This window comes from Anas platyrhynchos, chromosome 3, assembly GCF_047663525.1.
Source record: "Anas platyrhynchos isolate ZD024472 breed Pekin duck chromosome 3, IASCAAS_PekinDuck_T2T, whole genome shotgun sequence".
Classification (NCBI taxonomy): Eukaryota; Metazoa; Chordata; class Aves; order Anseriformes; family Anatidae; genus Anas; species Anas platyrhynchos.
Window position 1 is genome coordinate 46,947,763 of NC_092589.1, and position 15,343 is coordinate 46,963,105.

General features: G+C 46.1%; 1 long non-coding RNA gene across 1 annotated transcript; it reads right to left on the reverse strand.

Moving 5' to 3' along the window:
- Positions 1 to 5,879: 5,879 nt before the first annotated feature.
- LOC140002166 (uncharacterized) lies at positions 5,880 to 12,416 on the reverse strand. Its single transcript, XR_011808297.1, has 3 exons — positions 12,158 to 12,416; positions 9,505 to 9,611; positions 5,880 to 9,062 (listed from the first exon to the last, which is right to left on the reverse strand). It is a non-coding gene; the product is annotated as an uncharacterized lncRNA (long non-coding RNA).
- Between the last annotated feature and the right edge of the window lie 2,927 nt (positions 12,417 to 15,343).

Below are 15,343 nucleotides of genomic sequence, written 5' to 3' on the forward strand. Positions count from 1 at the left end.
TTCCGTGGCTGGGCTGGCCCAGCAGCCTGGGCGCGGGAGCAGGCAGCGAGGCCAAGCCTGCACGGTTCACCGGAGCCTTGTGTTAATAAACAACCCGGATCAGGGCCAGGCCAGGAGCAAGTGTGAATTTCCTCCTCCTCCTCCTCCTCCTCCTCCTGCCGTGGGCACACGCGTGACGAGCCCCCACGCCGGAGGGGGGCTGCGCTGCGGGGCACGGCCTGTTGTCTTTTGTATTTTATTTTATTTTTAAATAAAAGTGAACTCAGCCAGCCCGATCCCCTGGAAACGCCCATCTGGCCGGGAAGCGGCGTCCCGCTGTGTTTTTCCGGTACGGCCACACGTGAAGCGGGGACCTGCAGCCGGGGCCGGGGGCTGCGCGGAGCCCCCCCCCCGGGGCCGGGCAGGGCAGGGCCGGGCAGGGCAGCGCCGGGGCCGGCTGCCCGCACAAAGCGGCGGCAGCACCGAGCACAAAGGCCGCGGCTGCCCTGCCCGTAGCGGGGGGCGGCGGCTGCGGGCTCGGTGCTGCCGCTGGGTGCGGGCCGAGCCGCGCCGTGCCCCGCTGTGCCGGGGGTGCCGGTGCCGGTGCGGGCGGTGGGGTCGCTCACCTCGGTGGGGGCGCTGATCTCGAACAGGTCCAGCCGGTTCGCGTTCCAGTGGTTGATGATGTCGGCGAGTTTGCGCCGCTCCTCCTCCCGGCTGCCGCCGCCGCCCGACATCCTCGCCGAGCCCGGTGCTGCCGCCGCCACCGCCGGGGAGCCGAGCACAGCCGGAGCCGGAGCCGGAGCTGGGGCCGCGGCCGGGCCCTCTCCGCCGAGCCCCGGGCGGGGGGCGGGCAGGGGGGGTCCCCCCGGTGCCGGCCGGGGAGGGGGGCAGGGAGGGAGGGGCCCGGCTCTGCCCTCGGTGGCGGCCGCCGCGGAAACGCCCCGGGTCGCGGCTGCCGATAGCGATCGGCCCCGGCGCGCGGCGGGGAAGGAGAGAAAGAAAAAGGGGGAAGGGCGGGGGGCGGGGAGGGGAGGAGGAGGGAGGAGGAAGAGGAGGAAGGAGGAGGAGGAGGAAGGATGCCCCGACTCGGCGGCGGCCGCCGCGGTGTCTCCCGGCTCGGCAGCGCCTGTCCCCTGCCGCCTGCCCCGAGCCGCGCCGCCGCCGCCTCTCCCCGCCCCGGTATCGCCCTCCCGTCCCCTCCCCTCCCCTCCCGGCCCGTCCCCTCCCCGCGCACACCGTCCCGTGCGCGCCCCCGCCCGGCCGCCCGCCTGCCCGCCGTGCGCGCGCGCGCGCTCCCGCTCCCGCCGGCCGCCACCACGCGGCGGCGCGCACGGGGCCGGCGCCCCCTTCACGGGCGGGTGGGCGGTGAGGGGCGGCGGGGGGCTGCTGGCCGCCGGGTGCGGGGTCCGGTATATGGGGTCCGGCTTTGGGTCCGGCTTTGGGTCCGGCTTTGGGTCCGGCTTTGTTCCTAACCTGCCAGGCTCGGCAGCCAGCCCCGCTGCCGCCGCTGGGCGCCCTCTGAGCGCGGGGCTGGGTGACCTGGGCGCGCACCTCTTTTTTTTGGGGGGGGTTTCATGTGGTTGGGTGTGAGGGGGGAGCCCTGCCTCGCTGTAGGGTGCCCGGCAAAGCGCGACTCGGAGCGCTGTGCCGAGGGAGCCCAGATTAGTGGGTGCTGCTGATGGAGGTTTGATTGGCGGGGTTATTTGGAGAAGGAGATTCCTCAGAGGCCTCGTCTGCGTTAGGCAATTAAATTATTGTTTTTATCCGGCAGCATAGCTCCCGTGTAAGCACCAGCAGTTCTGGTTTTGCAGGTGAAGGTCAGTTATACTTCTGCCCTACATCTGTAACTGTGCCGTGTGGGAGCTGTGCAGCCCCAAGGACGCCGGAGATCCTATTTCTCAGGTCCCGAACTCTGGGAGATGTTCAAAGGCCTCCTGAGAGCCCTGAGAGGATTGGGGGGGACGAGGGAGGGCACTTCTAGTAATACCAGACTCCTAAAAATATCTTTTACTCCTTTTAAAAGGAAAGTGTAGGGAGAACCAAAAAAAAAAAAAAAACACCATGATTCTTTATATATAAAATTATCCTAGATGTTTTTTCTATATCCAGGTAGATCGTGCCACCAGACACAGTAGGTTGTTCTGGCAGTGCCTACGAAGACCAAGAACCGGCGTGGATCTGCAATTTGATAGTCCACAACCCCGGCAGAGAGCTGCATGCTCCACTGGCAGGCAACACTGGGAGAGTGATCGCTTGATTTGGATGCTGGGCTGTGCCTGGGTATTGGTAAAACTGGATTGTTCAAGACACAGGGTGAGAAACGGGCTGCATTACTGCAAGATCAGGAAGGACACTTCCAGGTACCGGTTGTGCATAGATCACCATTTTGCTGTTGCTGGCTACACAGATAAAATTGTTTTTCCTGGGGAAAAGAGGTGGTTGCACTGGGAAAACTGGCTACCCAAAGTAGTTACATTAGCATTGCTGGCATGCCTGGGTTCTCAAATGCTGAGGAGCACCAGGAATAAACTTATCGCTGTGCTGTACCCATGTGGTGTATATAATCAGCTGTGAATTAATTTATTTCTTTTTTAACTGCAGCTAGTCAGCATTTCTAAACTGTAGCTAGACTCCAGTCTGGATACAAGCAAGTCCTTCAAACTGAGCAGAGCCGGAGCAGGCTAATAACGTTTGGATTTCATTTCCCAGAAATCCCACATCACTACAAAGTATTTCAGTAGTGGCAGGAGCACTGGAAATGCTCCTTATGATCAAATAGCAGCAGCAACCACTCTGCTGATAAACTGTGCCCTGAGCTGGACAGTGCTGAAACAGTATTAAAAGAAACAAGGCCCACTTGTCCTGCAGAACAAGTCACTGCCATCAATGGTCTAACTGCAGCAGCTTTAGCACAACATCAAGGTTTAAGAAAAAATTTAATATAGACGCAAAATTAGCTGTCTGAATGAACCAGCAGGACAGTATGTATACGGAGATTGTACTGTTTGAGATAAAGCGTGAGCTCTGGTCTCCTTGGAAAAGCTAGTGTGCAGAGAGCTAAAGCATGAAATTACAGTGTACCAACTATTTTACAGTGGAAAATGTGTGCTGCTTCACTTTCAATCCCTATTCTTTTCATGGGGTTACTGCAATGGGAAGTAGAACAGCTGCTGTAAAGCCTAGCAAGTGACATGATTCCTGTGAACAGTTGTAGAAGAAATCTCAGAGCTATTTATGAATGGAAAGCATTATGCAAATAAAATACATTATAAACAGGTTGTGTGTTTGAGCTATCATCAAGGCATCTTCCATTTAAGGTATTGCATAAAGTTACTTGAAACCATTAAATGAAATTTGTCTTCTCCATTCTTTCTGAGATTTGTATCATTCACCTAGCGAGAAGACAAAATTAGAATCTTATTTGAGGACTTCCCAGTCCAGCCCAGCATTCCTGTAGGTAGTCCCACTGAAGCCGGCAGCAGAGTTAGATTTAAGTCCATGAATAATCACATATTTGATAAGAAATAATAGTGTGAGAGAAGCACAAGAACAGAGAACAAAAACTACTTATTTGCAAGTGATAATGGAAAAATGATTTTTACTTCTTTCCTTACTGAACTGTAAATCTTTTCTTTTCTTTTCTTTTCTTTTCTTTTCTTTTCTTTTCTTTTCTTTTCTTTTCTTTTCTTTTCTTTTCTTTTCTTTTCTTTTCTTTTCTTTTCTTTTCTTTTCTTTTCTTTTCTTTTTTCTCTAAAGTGCTTAAGATACGTAAGCTACCATCAGCCATTTTTGTGATTATTTGTTCTCAGTCCTCAGAGAATAAATAACATGTGTTTTACAGAACAAATAACATAAATGCCCTTTGACATAGAGCTTGCAAGGTAAATTTTGTCACAGTTGAGAGCAACAACTGCAAAAAAGGTCCATAAAGAAGAAACATGGATATATGGGGAGGCCTCTGCAATCCTCTCCATTCTGTGAGACATCAGGAAGTGCAGTGCCCATGTGGTTACCTGCTGCAAGGGGAGTGTGTCCACGCAGCTTCGCTCATTAATCATATTGGTGTGCATCTGTCCCAGGAGAAGCCGGTGGTTGTAAGTCACAAGCACGTACAGGGTCCCTGTATTTTGGCTCCTTGGCCAGTGCAGTCCATGCCAGGGATGGCCAAGGTTGTCTTGCGCAGGGAAGGTTTGCGTGAAGGTAGGGCTGTGCTCTGCTGGTCTCCTGGCCGCCCGCCAGCTGCCCATATGGTTGCCAGAATGCAGCATTAATTTTCTGAGGCAGCATGCGTCCGAAATACAGTGCCACACTGTATAAATCAGCGCAGGGTTAGAAGTTATAAATTCATAGATAAGACTGAAATTGTTAAAGTAACCCTTCCCGTGGCTTCCTGAGTGTGCACACGTTTCTAGAGCAGAAGCATCGGAGCTGTAATTTTGCATCACGCAATGCAAAAGCTTACAGTAGAGCTGCATTAACATTGCAAACCTGGGTCATCAAACTGCAGTCCTTACAGAGACAACACACCCACTGAGGTAAATAAATTAGCCTGAATAAGGATTGCAGCCTGGGACGGTATAAACACACATGAGTCAGGGAAGGAAAAAAACTTTTGTTGCGCCATTATCTCACCTGCGTGAATTGCACACACTGTATACATCAAAGTATCAATTTCATAGCCTAATTGGTAAACAAACATACTACAAAAAGGCTACGTGGGCAAATTCATGCTGCATGAAAAATCTTTATGTTTAGATCCCACTTTTCTTACTGTATGAATGTAAGAGTTTAATAACCTTGACCTCTTTAAAAAATAAGTAAGGGGGAGGGGAGTAGAGGGGAAAGCAGGGCAAGTGTGGCAAGTTACATAATTATTTTTTTGAAATCTTTAGTTTTTCAGTTCAATTAGCCTTGCTCTATTTTTAGGGGGCAGGAAACTGTATAAATGGCAGCTAATCAAATATCTTTATAAATTTATCCTTTGCTTGATATGTGGATGAATTACAAAAACTGTGAAAAGAATTCTGGTAAGGTGGGTTTTTAATAAAAAACAATCTTTCCAGATAATGTAAACATTTCTTAGCTTAAGCCCCTTCAAGTTATATTTGTACTGATAAACTAAAAGGCGTAAGGGACTTTTACTAGTCCTAGCCAACAGGCCTAGCCTGCATACTTCAATGTTTTTGAATGGTTTTAGCTCTAAAAACCTGGTGGCTGCGTGCAGATTGCCTGCTGGAGTGGTCCCTGCCATGTGCTGTCCCCTAGTCTGCGCCCAGGAGTTCAGAGCCGGACTGTGCTGACAACATAAGTTAGACACGGCCAGGCACAAAGGAGTGGGTCCAGATGCTGACAACATTTGATTTAGCAGTGGAGAGAGGGACTGGAAGCTGTTCAGCTCAACTGATTTCCAAGAAAGTGTCCTGTACCCAGACGGCGTGCTCAGCCATACCTGTGTGCAGAGGGTCAGAGCACACATGGCCCTAGTGCTGTCCGTACAAAAGCATGCTCTTTGGTCTACATGCAACAAGATGGACAAGAGTTTGACTGGCTTGCAGCATGTGAGTATTCACATCAACTTCAGCAAGACGTGTGTCTTTCTTCAGATGAACCAGTCCTGGAAATCAGAAGCACATGTGAGTCTGCCTCACAGGGAGAAGATCAGGTCCCAGCAAGACATTTGCAGTTGGTGTCAGCCTAATGCTGGAATCCTCTTGGTATCTTCAGATTGATGCTGAATGCTTTCCTGGAAAATGCTTTTTACCCAGGGAGTGTACGTAGATGCATTTAGGAGAAATTTAATGGCTGGTATACACATTAGATTAGCAGCTGATCTCGCCTGCCCTTATCCCAAATAATTTAAAATGCAATCAGTTAAAGTTCGGAGAAGCTGTAGATACAACAAAAGCTGTGTGCTAGGTTATTTTATTTTTGTTTATCACAGATCTCTATTTTGCATTATTTTCCTCCAAACTGCTGTGTCCTGAAAGAAGACCAGAAATTGCCTGACCCTAAGAAGAGAAAGAAAGAAAGAGTCTATGTAAAGTCATCAAGTGGACAGTGTAAACAAACCATCTCCTGTCCAGAAACTGAGCTCCTCTCCCTGTGCTATACGGCATTATTTGTATAAATGGTAAGGATGCTTGGGTAGAAGTTACACATTTGTTTTAAACTGAGGTAGCTCTCAAATCGCTGGTCCAAACTAGGCTATTAGTTACAACAATGTATAATCATTTCAAGGCTCTTTGAGCAAGATGTAGTGGGTGTTTGGTCTTGTAATTAACCCACCGCCATTGGCCACGCATTCTCTCCACCCTGTAATTACTTGACTAAAAAAACACCACCATTCAAAGCATATATTGTATAGAACATTAAAAGAGCGTTCATTTTAATCTGTTTTTACACTCACACAATGATTATAACTCATTCATACATTTCACGAGCAGAAGTCATTTGGCTGAATCTGAGCATTTTTTTTTTAGAAAAATTTGATTTGGAAATAACCTGGATCAGTATGTACAGACCCATTGGCTTTTTGCATTTATTGTGCTTTTCTAGAAATAATCCAAAATTACTGAAGGGATTTTCACTTTAAATTATCTTACCAATAATCTAATACTGTAGTTGATATTGAATTATTTGCCCCAACAAAAGTCTGTTCTTTTAAATCGTGGAACATGAGTAAGTCCTGGATACAGAGAGCTTAAAAAAAGCTCAAAAGAAAACACTTCAAGAAGCTTGTAAGTGAAAACAAGGGTAAGCCTATGCAAAGAAAATGCCTCCTCAGCAAAAAACAAACAAACAAACAAACAAACAAAACAGTCCTTCCCTCAGCAAATTTTCCTTAGTAATGCTTTCTCCTTCTCTGGGGTATTTGGCTAGAATAAGCATGGAATAGAAACAGTCTTGTGTGTAAGTGTAAAAAGTAATAGAAAGCATCATGAATGTTGTGTGTAGAAACCTGCATTGAGATTTCTTTTATCTAACCTGAATTGTTTAAAAATTATTCAGTGAAGGTGAGTGTAGACTCCCTCTATAGGTAGTGGAGAGAAGCAGGTGTTTCCGGGAAGGAATTCAGATGTCTACCCTGTGACAGGGTTAGTCAGCTCGTAATTTAGTCCCGTACCTGAACTTTTACACGATTGCAGAGAAGTGAGGTGAAACCTTGAGAATAATGCTTCTGCCCCTCAGCTTCTTCAAATCTTCAATTTTTTCTTTGTGCTTCACTTTAAAATCCACCTTTGCTTTAGCCAGTGATGCCATTCTGTATCAGGCATGCTATATCCATCTCCTTTATACAAAGGCAGAGAGTCCTTCCATCTGCATCAAACTTCATCAAGCTCGATGAAGCACCTATTTTTCACTTTACAGATATCACAGCTCAGTCCTGCCCAACTGGGTGAGGAAAAGAATAGTGGAGTGTGGGGGGAGACACATTAGAAAGCTTATTTGCATTGCAGAACATGACATAGAGGTACTTGGGTTACATCTAAAAGCACGTCCTTTTTAGCTGGCTGAACTCATCCATGTGAAATTCTCTGCTGCTTCACGTCCTAGACAGCTCGCTTGGGTATCTGCACTCAACACTGCATCTGCCAGCACAAAGAATACTTGATAATTATGCTTTGAAATAACCAAGCCCTGACTCTGTGAGGCCAGCCTTTAATATAAGGCTGCGCATTTGTTCCTCAAACACCCTCACCTTTCATCCCATGCCACTCCTTGGCTGTGGGAAGAGACCCAGCCAATATCATACAGGTGCTTCCTTCAGATCCTTCTGAACTCACTAGTCATGGAGCTTGTGAACTACTACCCTATGGTAAGGCACTTTGTATTCTTTGACCTCTGCTTGTTACTCTAACCACAAGCCTCACATTTTTACCTTGTTCTCCATGTCTTTCACCTTTCTGTCTGGTCTTTGTAGTCCTTTCCTCCTTAGTGTGTTTCAATACGCACAGGGGTTTGTGTGTTGCTTTGAGGCAGGGATCATCTCCCCATTGCACACATGCACAGCTTGTAACACCACACAAAGCGCTAGGGCCATCACCACATGATAAATATTAAAGCTTGCTAGAAAGCAAGTGTGACGACCAGGCCCTGGTACAATAATCATCAGCATTTTGTATGGTTAGCTGGACCATTTTGTCCCAGGAGTGCAATTTAGTACAACAACATTGAATGGAAAATCGGACCATCTCCTGGCAGTACAGGAAGGCTGACACAATGACAGCTACGGCTTGTTGTTAATGAACCTGCAATGTGCAACACAGAACCTCACAGATAATTTAAGAAATGTGTAAGGGTGTCCATCCTTGTTGCTACCCAGCAAGGCATCATGGGATCTATTTAAGCAAATCTCAAACACGTCTACTGTACTTTGTAAGCACCTTCAGGGTCAACACCTCTTATACAAACCTTCACATATGCAGTTCTTCTAAATGCAAAATCTCTGCTTAGAGACTGTTGTGTTCACCTTGTAAAGAGCACTTAGCAGTTACTAAACAAACAAACAAAACGAAACAAACAAACAAAACAAAACAAAAGCAGTTTGTGAGTAGGTTTGACATGAACAAAGTACTGTTTCCAAGGCATATATATATTCATGGTAGGTTATCCAGATCCAGCACTTCAGGTCAATCAAATGAGAAGTTAAGTATTAACAGATCATTAAGACAAAGATTATGGAGAAGGACAGCTCTCTAGGCAGAGGATCCCCTGAATCACAGTACTTCTACATTTCAAAACAGGAGCATCATCACTTTCCCTCTTTCTGCCTAAAGTTAGAAACATATGCACAGAAATAGGCACCTAGATTAATGACCTGTTTTCCAAGATGCTGTAAATTCCCAGCCATCAAAGGCACCTTTAAATCTTCACTCACAAATTCAGACCGCGAGGCACGAAAAACGTGTCGTCTCCCAGCAGCGTCTCCCCAAATACGGGAATTCAACAGGAAGGCTCTGAGAAAACACTTCTCTCTGTCCAAAATGGCTGTGGCGGGTGGACGTAAACTGCATCCTGTGACACACTCCTAGAGCCTGTGGGTGCTTCTCTGATGCTGGTATTTGGGACGTGCTGTGAGGCTGCAGGTCACAGAATCACAGAATGGTTTGGTTTGGAAGGGACCTTAAAGATCATCCAGTTCCTACCCCCTGCCATGGGCAGGGACACCTTACACTGGGTCAGGTTGCCCAAAGCCCCACCCAGCCTGGCCTTGAACACCTCCAGGGATGGGGCATCCACAGCTTCTCTGTGCCTCCCTGGCTCCTCAGCCCTGCCTCCAATGCGTGGTGGAGTCCAGCCATGCTGGGCCTACCTGCCCGGTGCTTGTTGCCTTGTATTTATGACTGCTGTGGGTGGGCAAGCCTTATGAAGCAGAATCAAGAAGTCAGGCTAGTGGACCTGCAGTTACACTGCCAACAGCACCATAAGGCCAGGATGGTCTTCCTATGGCACAGGCACCTCTGCTCAAGGAGGGTGCTTTGAAATGCCCAGTCTGCCCCGGGTTTCCTTGCAGTTACTTACCCTAATCTTACCACCAGTTGCCATCACAAGGCAATACAGACTTATGATAATACAGCTCCTTCCCACTGCTGCTTTTGATCAACATCAGGTATAGGAAACATCACCTGCTAAAGAGATGGAACAAAAAACTCTCTGCACCAAGCATGAGCAGTGACACAAAAGCCCCAGAGCAAAGGGAGCAATGGAAAGACTCATCGAAACACCCATGGGTTGTGAGGCAGAACGAACAGCAGATCTCTTCTGGCTTGTTTAATAAAAATGGTAGGATTTAATTCAGTTGTTCTTTGGATTAATTCAGTGATTTGCATTTGGTGAAATCCCATCTTTCAAAAAGACTTCAACTGGAGGTGGCAAATGACCGGGGATAAAGGACCTCGAGGGAGCTATCCTGATGGTTCATCTTCCTTGCCACTAGAAGGTGTGTCCTGTCGAATGTGTCCAAATTCACCTTCCAGCCACTAGCTCTTGTCGCGCATTCTGTTTTATTCGATAACCCTTTGTTATTTCATATTTTCTCCCTTTTAACACACTACCTTACCTGCTGTTGTATAAAGATACCACTTTATTTATCTTCTTCTTTTTAACTGGCTAAACAGATAACCCTCTCTTGCAGTGTAACATGCTCTTTCTAGCTCAGAAACAAGTACTGAGGCTCTTCACTGCACTTGCAGGCATGTTTCTTGATTCTCCTGAAAGGGGATACAAGCACCCAGCAAAACACCCATTTGTCTTTCTGGCTGGGGGGCCAGGAGCACTCCTCAAGCCCTTGGGGGCACAGAGGTGAGCTCTGCACATCTCCCACCAGATGCCTCCTGAATGGCTTGGCTGAATAGCACTGTTTCAACTCAGAGTACAGAGCATTACCAGATCAATAAAAAAGTGTGTATTAAGGAAACATTCCTTTGTGTGCGCAGTAGCAGTCCTTCTAGCCATGCATCTTATTAACAAATGTAAAATAGTTTAAGGAGGAACTATTTAAATTCTGTCTGCAGTACTACAGCTAATTTAGCTCCTTAAAACAAGGCTTTCTGACATCTGGAAGTGCAACAGAGCTTCTAAACACAAGTCTCTCTATAGAAATAAATATCTACTCTATTATTATTATTATTATTATTTGTGTCATGCTTTCAGGCCAAAAGTGATGTGCTAAAATACATTAGGGATGGTCTAAAGCTCAGTCCTAATAATCTGATGGATTGCTTATAGAGAAAATGCTAAAGCATCCTTAAGGAAAGCAATGGTGGTGTTTTTCAGTGGACCAGAGATCGCTTGCAATGACTGTACATAGATGTGATAACAAAGCAGAGGGAAAGAAAAAAAAAAGTGTTCTTTTTAATATAATTGTTTTCCTTCAGTAACATCTTAAAGAGACTGCAGCTGCCCAGCCTGGCTGTGGTATCTGTTCAACAGCCTGTTGGATTAACTGTACAGGAGATTTAAAAGGGTTATTCCAGGTTTTGCACCAGTGCTAGAAAAATAAAATTACACCAGACCCAAACTGAATTAAGCAGTTAAGAGTCCAGGCTAACATGTTAAAATGACCTTCTTGCTGCTGATTCAATGTTTTCCAAGCAAAGCCATGGTCCTAAGCCTCTGATGTAAATGGATTTGGTATTGACTGTGGCAAGAACAAAATTGAGGTTCATCTGTGGTTCAAGACTTTTTGCAAAGGCATTTGGCATAGTTACCACACAGTGATGAAACAAAAGCAGCATTGAATGTGCAATAGGTACACAGAAAAAGAACAAGAGTAGAATAAAAAAGGTTGACAATTTTAGAAGGAAGTCCCCCTTCCATTTTTCCTCCTTCCCTTCCCTTCCCTTCCCTTCCCTTCCCTTCCCTTCCCTTCCCTTCCCTTCCCTTCCCTTCCCTTCCCTTCCCTTCCCTTCCCTTCCCTTCCCTTCCCTTCCCTTCCCTTCCCTTCCCTTCCCTTCCCTTCCCTTCCCTTCCCTTCCCTTCCCTTCCCTTCCCTTCCCTTCCCTTCCCTTCCCTTCCCTTCCCTTCCCTTCCCTTCCCTTCCCTTCCCTTCCCTTCCCTTCCCTTCCCTTCCCTTCCCTTCCCTTCCCTTCCCTTCCCTTCCCTTCCCTTCCCTTCCCTTCCCTTCCCTTCCCTTCCCTTCCCTTCCCTTCCCTTCCCTTCCCTTCCCTTCCCTTCCCTTCCCTTCCCTTCCCTTCCCTTCCCTTCCCTTCCCTTCCCTCTCATTCTAGAAGGCATTTAAATATTTAACTTCCTTAGTAGCAAAGTAACTCAGCTCACGCTAAGTTACGCACATGCTTAAATATCTTTCCTGTTCATGTGAAGCCAGGCTGTAATTTGGATCTTCAAGGATTTCTTCAGAAGATAAGGAAGAGCTGTGGCTTCTCTGTTGGAAGAAAGAGAGACCCAGGGTCCTGACACACTTGTTCCGAATCGAACCAGGAAACACATATATGAGGAATGAGAAAGGGAAGAAAACAGCCATTTGTGCTAGAGACTTGCATCATGCTGTGGTGTATCCTCGATCACTCGATCACTTGGCCTTTTCATGGGTGTGCTCCAATCCACCCTGCTTTGGCTCCCGCCTTGTTCCTGTGCTTAAGTACCTAATGAAGCAGTTTTCCTACAACAAATACCTGCACTGCTCCTTAGACAAGACAGAAGGAAATTTGTCTACCTCAGAGGGAGATCCTGTCTGACGAAATTTGAATATCCAAGTTGGGCAGACAAGTTCCCTTGTGGGAATGCTCCTCTTCTCCAACGTGCCAAACCGGTGAGTTTGCCTTCTTTTCTGAAACTGCCATTCCTCAAAGAGTGGGGCATAAGCCTGCCACATGGGAAGGTTCAGTATCCTCTGACTGCAGAGTTTCTCCAGAGCTGAGTAAGAAGTCAAATCGCGATTTCCCTCTGACCTTCTCTTTGGCAGAGCTCTTCAAAATCACGAACAAGCCTAATTGTTGCTTATGAAAATTGGGGTATGAAAATTAATCATAATGTGCATTACTTCCTTTCATCCAGCTATCAGAACTGGGAGTGAGCTAGGAACTCCCATTTCACAGAGGAGGAAGCAGAAGCAGAGTGAATCAATGAAACAGGAAGGGAAGGCAGGCTCCTGGCTCCTCACTCTCCTCCTTACCTGCTCACCCACTGCACCACTGGTAGGTACCTGTCATGCTGCTTTTGGCTCTGATTTGTGAGAAGTGTTAGTAAATGACCTATTCTTAGCTGTTCCTGTGCAGAACCTGTGGTTGCCACCCTGGGCTGAAGTAATGTACCCTAGATATGTCCAGGGACTTAGATAAGTGCTGGTCCAAATGGCTCACCATGTCTGAGGAACCACAGAGCAAGTAGAGAGGGGGGAAGGTGCAAGTACATTTTCCATACCCAGCAGCAGTGCCAGCCTCAGCATGCCACCTGCCTGCCTGCTCTCAGATTCTCCCCAAAAGCACTCGGCATGAGGATCTCCCCACTCACAATCTGTTTCTGAGGCATAGTACTCGAAGGTGAAGTTTGTTATAGATGGATCTGTTAGCAAGGGAAGTCAACAAGAGAGTCTGGATCTCAGCAGCAGCATCCTCGCTTGCACCATCCTCAGATCAACTGCTCACAGGACTTCACCACCTTCTTGTGAATTACTCAGTAAAAGACTGACACAAGTTGAGTTAAAATCAAAGAAAAAAGCTCCTGTTTAGGCACCGACTGGAGATGAGATCCTGAAAGTTCAGGCTACGCCTTATGAATGAGTGCTGAGGGATGTCTGGAAGAAGAGCTAGCAGCCAAATCCACAACACAGCAATGCCAGAAGGAATAGATTGCAGGTCTCAGAGGGAGTTTTAAGGGTTACTCAGATTATGTACTCATGTATGTCAGCAGTGCTGGCAATTTGCCTTCTACATAGTGGCAGTGAGTATCATCTTAAATCTACTTTATGGCTCCCTACAAAAAGCATGCGTTAAATAAATAAAAAACATTTCTTAGAAGAGCTTTAAAGAGAAAAAAAAAACACAAATTCAATACAAATTGACCTGTCCTTTAGACTGGAAGAAATCAGCCTGTTATTTTGTTACTAAATTCAATAAAAATAATTACTTTATCAAAGCATAATAATACCCTGATTCTAGCAATCAGATAAGCAAAAACCGTAGTCATATGGATGAGAACTGGAAGAATTCATTAGCAACAGAGTGGCAATTTTAACAGCTGTATGTTTGATTCCCATGGCAAAGTTCATATGTCATTCACATCTTCCAAACAAACAAACAAAAAAAATTGTTAGTCCCATAGAAAATAGTATATTCAGATAGATTTATTGTCTTGCTTTTACCTAAGCTTGTTTTGATACGTGGAAATACATTTGTTGTTTTATGATGGTTTTGCATTCAGATGTAAGTGCAGCTTAGGTCGTTCAAGGCCTGAAATATATTCACACCAAAGTCAAGGCCACACATTTTCAGTGGAGCTAGGTTGATTTATGCTAGCTGGAGATCTGGTAAGGTTTTAAAGGCTCTTTTGCAGTGACATAAATATAGTGCAAAGTCAGTGTGAAATCATGGATACATAAGAATTTAGATGTTTGGCTGTAGCTCATATGCATGTGACTATGAAACTAAAATGCATGAATATACATTGCACTCCGCGGTGTTTGTCATGGGATTAATACAAGGGAACGCAACTAAATAACCTAAAGTCCACTCATTCTTCACAAGTGGCACTCACTGCAGCTAAAGTTGGGTGTTTGTACAATACTCATGTTCCCTCTGTATTGTTATGGGAATTGTAGCTCAGCCAGCAGGGGCAGCTCACATAGATATGAATGCCAGCTCCAGCAGTGGTCCATCAGCCCAGGCTTTCCTGTGTTGTGGCTGGGAAGTGTGAGGGGGAACAAAAGATGAGAGAAAGAAGGAAAGAAGAAACATGAATGTAAAGAATAGAGAAGTAAAAGAGAGGGATAGAAGGATGAGAATTAGTGCAGACACGAGATGCAGGGTAAAGCGTGTAGAAAGAAAAAGAAGCAAAGAGGACATGGGCAGAGAGAGAGACAGCAACAAACTCTGTCAGGGCAGAGGCCAAAGAAACACGAATGGTTTCTAAGCAGTTGCAGGGGAAGGCTTCCAACAAAATCGAGGTATCACAGCTCTGAAAACATCTCTGAATTGTGGTTCTCACTACTGCTCTCTGATAATCTCCCTGGGTCCCCCTTCAGCCTGCAGCCTTGGTCCTTGTTGGTCTTGAAAGTGAGCAAGCAGATTTGCTCTTCATATTGGGGATAAATAGCAAAATCTGCCTTGTAAAGAGTTTGTCATGGGAACAGTTCCTCTGCAAGAGTACATGTATCACAATAGTACTGCAAGCAGCATGGATTAGCTCTGTTTTTCAGGACACAAAAAGAATTACCTGGTATTTTACTTCTATTCACATCTAAGAGTTGTCACAGGTGTAATGTTTAATGTCTTGCAAATGTATTTGTTTTCTTCTGTTTGTTCTGACTTGGGACAAAAGGTGGATTGCTCTATGGCATGCAAAGGCAGTATCACCAGGAGAGAATGAGGTAAACATCTACGTGGATTCATGTAAATACTGCCTTCTACTACCTGTGGTACTGGGAGAAGGAAATGTTCCCATGAATGCTGTCCCCAGTACAAATACCACAACATAAATAACTTCTACAGTATTTGCTATATACTGCAATGGTTCCTGGTGGTCAGCAACAGAGATCCCATGAAGCCTAGACCTCCTGCAAAGGAAGAGCAATTTAAGGAATGCAAACTTGATATACCATTTTTTGCTTTACCTGAAGTTCACTCCTGATTGATTTTAAAATAGCTTTTCCCTTACAAAATGAAATTTCTGGTTGACAAACAAC